This window comes from Nyctibius grandis, chromosome 27, assembly GCF_013368605.1.
Source record: "Nyctibius grandis isolate bNycGra1 chromosome 27, bNycGra1.pri, whole genome shotgun sequence".
NCBI lineage: Eukaryota > Metazoa > Chordata > Aves > Nyctibiiformes > Nyctibiidae > Nyctibius > Nyctibius grandis.
This window is the reverse complement of record NC_090684.1, coordinates 1,140,691-1,146,797: the sequence shown is the minus strand read 5'-3', so window position 1 is coordinate 1,146,797 and position 6,107 is coordinate 1,140,691.

Here is a 6,107-nt window from a genome sequence, read left to right as displayed (position 1 = left end):
CAAATCTGTTTAACCTGCTGGCTGCCCAGTGAATGCAGCCGGGCAGCTCACAGCCCCAGCCACCGCCACCCCCTGCCCCACACACAGCACTCCTGGGCACCGCTCACGTGCTGCATTTCAGCTAAAACTCAGTTTTTCATCCTCAGAAAAACTTGCATCAAGCCATTTCCATTTACTTTACACTGAAATGACCCCAAAATCACGTCCTGTCCCATACTGGTCAGGGGCTCAGCAAACCATGCCAGATGATCCGGATCTTTGCTCCTGTTGCTTTGCTGCATGTGCTTCCTACCTCCCCATCCCCGCACCGAGCGACACAGGCGCGTGCAAGCTGAGGATCAGGAGCTCAGAGAAAGGGTACACACAGGGCTGGAAAAAAAAAATATTGTCCCTAAGGCTACAGTATGTGAAACATCGGCTCAGCTTCCGCCTCGCTGAGGTGCGCCCGCAGCGCTGGGTGTGCCTGCCCTGACCCTGTTACTGCTCAGCAATGCGGTAACACCACATTCCTCCTCCTCCCAGCCTCAGCTGGCAGCAAAAGGGAAGCGGGAGGAAACACTGGAACGTTTTACAGAGAAAGCGAGAGATGAGACGTGCCCCGAGCTGCCGACACCATTCCCGCACGCTGGCTGTGAGCGGTCTGCTGCGCAGTCAAACCCATCAACAGCATCACCTCGAGCCGTACCATGCTGACCACCTACCCCAGGCCCTGCAAGAAACCGCATCAAACTCCCCAGCTTCCATCTGGTGGAGTGCCTATGCTGAAAAAGTCAGAGGAGAGGAAGGTCTGAGCGATTTGGGTTTCTGCAAGGCTGCTGGGCATGGCATTCTTGCAAGCCTTGGCTGAATGTCCGCTGCGGGGTGCCTGTTCTGCCTGGTTTAAAGCCATACCCAAAAGCACTGGTTGCCAAACAGGGAGGCTGAGGCTGCTCTTGGAAAGACTATAAATGCCACTTATCAGTCCTGCCAGACCCTGCAATACTGGGCATTGCCACGCTCTGAAGTGGTGATGCCCCACCCCAAGTTACTGTAAAGCCTGGGACACTGCAGTTCTGCCACACAAACAAGGGCAGGACTGGAAAATGCTACTTCAGCCACAAGCTGTTCAACTGAATTATCCAAAATACCTCGATCCATCCTTTCCTCCTGCAGCCTGCCCCAGTGCCTTGCCAAAGCAAGGTAAACCATCACCTGGAATTTCAGGCTCTGCAAGTTCAAACAAGAACAAAAGCAGGGAAGAGTCTCATTGACATAATATCTACTGCAAATCAATAAAAAGGACAAAAGCAGCTGTAATCAGCTGGGTGCTCAGCGACAGCATGGCTCAGCACAGGGGATCCCAGACACAGCCCCATGCCCCTGATGGGACTCAGGCTTGAACACTCTCCAGGCTGTTCTCTGCCCACTTCACCACGCACAGATGACAGCATTGTCCTGAGTACTGGGGACAGAAGACGTGTTACAGATCGAGAGACATCAAGACAGCAGGGCCAGGTAAATACAGGAGACAGAATGGTAAAAATACACTTCAAAAAATATAAATGTTAGAGCAATCCTCTGCAATCAGTAGGAGGGACAAGAAAGATGCTCCCAGGACTTCCAGTGCCTTTTCAGTTTAGCCTATGGCTGCACCAGCCCGCGCCGAGCTGCGTCAGAGCACACAAGCCTCGGAGGGCTGGGTAAGACATTCCCTCGAAAACAAATAAACCTACGGCAGGAAACTGTGCCCTGAGTCATGGGACATACCCTGCCCTAACATAGTGTTAGAGGACACTACTCTGCTGGAAGCATCTTCTCCAGGCCGAGATGCCCGACCAGCTCCTGAGGAGCTCCCACTCCCCACCGCACCGTCACGGAGCTGCTGCCTCCTCGCACCCGGTGACATTCCTCTGGGCAGGATCATTTGAGCTCCTGCTCTGCGGTGCGTGTGTGTGATCCCCTAAGCAGCTTCTATATCCTGTCCCGGAGGTGCTTGTCAGAGGCAGAAAAGCTCCATATCGTGCAATCCTGTACCTGTGGCAATGGGCTGGCACCAGAAGGCCTTAGTGCCAGCGGTGAGCTGAAGGGGACCCTGTCCCTTCCACACTGGCAGCAGCCAAGAAAGATGCTGCAGGCTTGGTTTTAAGTTTCGGGTGGAAAGAGATCACAGCATTAAAAATATAAAAGCATCACAGGCAGCGGTACGTGGGTTTTGATCCTGCCAGGGTAAAATACAAGTGTTTTGCCCCATCTCTGCTCCCCTCCCCAAGTAGCATATCAGGCTGGAGCAGGTGAGCACAGCCCCGGTCCCAGACCACACCGCAGAGCTCACCTTGTCACGGACAAAGTCCGGCCTCACCCGACCCTTGTCTGCACACAGACATTTGGAAGATGAGGCAACACATCTTTCCACCTCAGCAGTGCTCCTGCCGAGACCCACCACGACGATGCTAGGCCAACATTTTGGGAAATGTCACCAAGAAGCAGAGGTCAGATAAGCGTTTTGTCTCAAGTTCCCCTCCACAACTCTGCAAAACCCAGAGCCACGGCCCGGGCTGGTGGGAAGGGATCTCCAGTGGCCATCAATGCCAAGGTGCTGCTCAGTGTGGGGCTGGCCTCCCAGCTAGGTCAGGATGGGCCCCCAGACACACAATTCTTGCACAAAAGCATTGTGTTAATTGTGTTTTAATATCTTCCTCCAAGGTAAATAATATTAAATGAAAAAAAAAAACCCTTGGATTCAGAATTTGGGTTCAGACAAGAGAACTCGGCCAGGCTACAGCACGTCAGCTGGATTGCGCCCACAGCACACTTGTGCCTGCGCAGACCAACTGTCCCGAAGATTTCTTGGAGCTTCATACGGGGATGCTCTGGCAGCAGGGGCTGGTCCTTACGCCATGGTCATTTCCCTTCCAGCCCCTCTCATGGCAGCTCTCCCCCCGAGCCACCAGCACAGCACGCGCCCGCGGCGTGCCCAGCGCCTGCCGTGCCCCTGCCCAGGACCAGCAGCTGCCCGTGGCCCCAGCGCCAGCACGGAGCTGTGCACCGGCCAAGGGACACAGCTGAAACCGGAGCCGAGCCCTGCGCTCACCAGCCCAGAGAGCCCCCCCCCCTCCAGCCCTTCTGCAGAGCTGGAGATGCTCCCCGCTCCTCCAGCACGTCCACCCACAGCCCGGGCAGAGCTCTCGCTCCCGGTGCCCTCATTCCCGAGAGCATCACCGAGGTTATCCCCGAGCACCACGGGCCATGCCAACAGCAGAGCTCCTCTGGGCTCCCGCGGGCAGAGCTGCCCAGAGCAGCAGGGGTTCAGTGGCTGCAGCACGGCTTCACCTGCACCCTCCAAAGCGATTTCAAAGCAGCTTTACCCGAGCTGGTGGCTCCGGCGCTGCGCATCGGGCACCGTTCGAGCTCAGCACGTGCAAAGCCGGTGAGCGGAGCATCATCGCCCTGAGCGGTCGCACGTCTCGGCCTTCGCCGGCCGGCAATACTGAGGTTAAGCCTCAGGTGCTTACGCTGCTTTGCAAATTCAGGCAGAGCTCTTCTTCCCAATGACGTTAAACTCATGAAGTTTTCCCAGCTATAAAGTCCGGTTTAATCAAAGTTGCAATTAAACCTGACAACCTCCTTGTGTAGACTCTCCTAAATAAGATTAGAAACAGCTAAAATTAGTCTAATTTAGTGTTAATCATTAATCCTTTTATCCATTCTTAATCCAATTTAAATGTCCACACAACAAGCTTGCACAGACTTTGTTACTCAAATTTAAAACAAAATTGAATTAAATATTATTTAATTAAATGAACACAATCTGAATGCTGCTATAAAAGGCATTTGCCACAGATTATTATCAGCTGCTTGGTTAACCCTCAAAATTATCCTGGGCTCTGTGCTCTCCCTACAGCTCCAGCTCTTAGTATTTGGGATTGCATAGACATCTCCATCTATATTTAATGAATAAGCAGTACCTTCCTAGCCTTCAGGTTGGAAGAAGAGACTTTCAAATATAAGGTTCAGGAGGAAAAGAAAATCCTGCCTCCAAAAAAATATTTTTTTTAGGCAAAGTGTCACGATTCCAACACTTCCCACTGACCTTTGTTTCTGGGATTGCGTACTGCAGAGACCCGCTGCGCTCAGGTGTTTGTGCAGGGCCCCACCAGCTCACCCTGCCCACGGCTCGCGGGGCTGGAAGGAGAGAGCACATCTCACCCCGCCATGCAGCCAGCCCTGGCTGGAGGTAGGGTGACCTTGAACTTTCCCTGTCTAATTGCTGTCTCCCCCAGCTATCTTTTCTGCAGTGGTCATTTGTCAAAGCATTGCAGGAGAGAAAAACAGAGCTTGAGTGCAGGAATCAGCTGCAACCTTTGCTGCCAAGTTGGCAGAGAAGATAAGGACCTTTTATTTAAAGAAAAAAACCCCAGACACTGAGGAGGGATAGACAAGTCTTTAGCAACTTTTACAGCCAGTCTTGCAATACAATTTCCTAAGCACATTCAAAACTTACAAAAAAAACCCCCAAGTTTTCCCTGGCAGAGTTTCCTCGGAGTGCTCTGCTTGCTGTGAATGCCCTCCCGCCCGGCGCGGGGGCTGCGGGGGGCAGCGGCGGGGAAAGCCTCCAGCCGCCCTCCGACGTGCGGGATGTGAGGAGTGAGGGGTGACTCACTGCCCCACGCGTGCCACGGCAGAGCTCAGCAAGGAAGGGACAAAAAAAAAACCAAACCACCCAAGAAATTCAAGCACAACGTCCCTCTGCGAGGCGGGCCGGCCAGTGCCCACGCTCCAGTGGTCAGGGAGCCGAGCAGGCAGGGCATTAACACCCGCAGCCCAGGGAGGGCAGGAGGAGAGGGGAGGAACACTGGCTCCAGCTTGCTTTGGGGGCTGCCTGCCCACCCTTTGGGCTGTGCCTTTCCGGGGTTTACGAGCACCCCTGGGTGCCCCTCCAGGAGGGTCAGCCTGGGGAGCCACCAGGCAGCAGCCTCCGTTACAGCATCGTTCACAAGGGCTCCCTCTGAGCTTTACCTCTTCCCACATACACCAACAGCTCCTTAAAAGTGCTGCTATCAACTCACAGGGTATTGTGATTTCTATACACTGCCCTGGCAGAGCAATCCCCATCATCTCAGCCACCATGAGAAGTCTGTCCGGATGCTATCATCTGCTCTGTGAAATCAGAAGTTGTAAATCCCAACAACGTCTTGTGGCTTTAGCTACTTCTCTAAGGTCAGCAGCCACTAGAACGTACATGGTTCCTCCAGCCGGAGCAGTATACGTGCACCGGCGGAGCCACGGGCAGAAGCAGATGATGTAACCTGCTGTATGTTGCTGAAGCAATGCTCTGCGGCAGCAAGCCAGGCAAGAAGTGTGACAGTGCTGCCTTCTGTTTTTCCCCAAAATGGAAATACGCTGTCCTTTGGGTGAATCACATGGAGCAACACTTACAACGGGGTGTTACAGAGTTTCAGCATCAAGTGTAGGAAAAGTGAAAATAGGGTCTGAACAGTTTGGGAACTTCCAGTTATTCTCTTATTTCTAAGAAATCAAGGTGCTGTCACACGCTGCATCTGTCTGCTTTCTAACAGTCCTCTTTGCCATGAGCCATCTATAGAAACCTTTAACAAATGTCTTCACACTTTGTCCTGGGCAACACCTTTGCTTTGCTTCACTGAGGCATTTTTTTACCCCCTTCACTACAAGAACAGGCACAGCAAGGCAAACCCATCTGTTTGGCTGAATCAGACTTTGCACAAACCCGAGCCCTAGATCCAAACACCGTGATGTTACGAGCTCTGGACACCGACCCCCTCCCTCACACCCGAGTACGAGCTCGATAAAGCTCCTACTAATACATTAAACACTTTTCTTACAGAAGCAGCCACGGAGCTGCATTGCAAGTGGAGCAGAAGATCCATGGCTCTGAAATCAGACTTCAGGACAATTTTTTTGGTGGGGGGCGGAGAACACGAACAAGTTTTGCCAAAAAAAAAAAAAAAAAAAGTGGTTTTTTTTAGCCTGGCCGGATTAAGGGCAAGAGCTGCCAAGGCGGCGGGGGGGCGGCCCGTGCTGGCGGCGTGCTCGGGGCACCGGGCCCGGCTCCGCCCGCCCCGGCGGCGATATAAGGCGGCGGCGGCAGC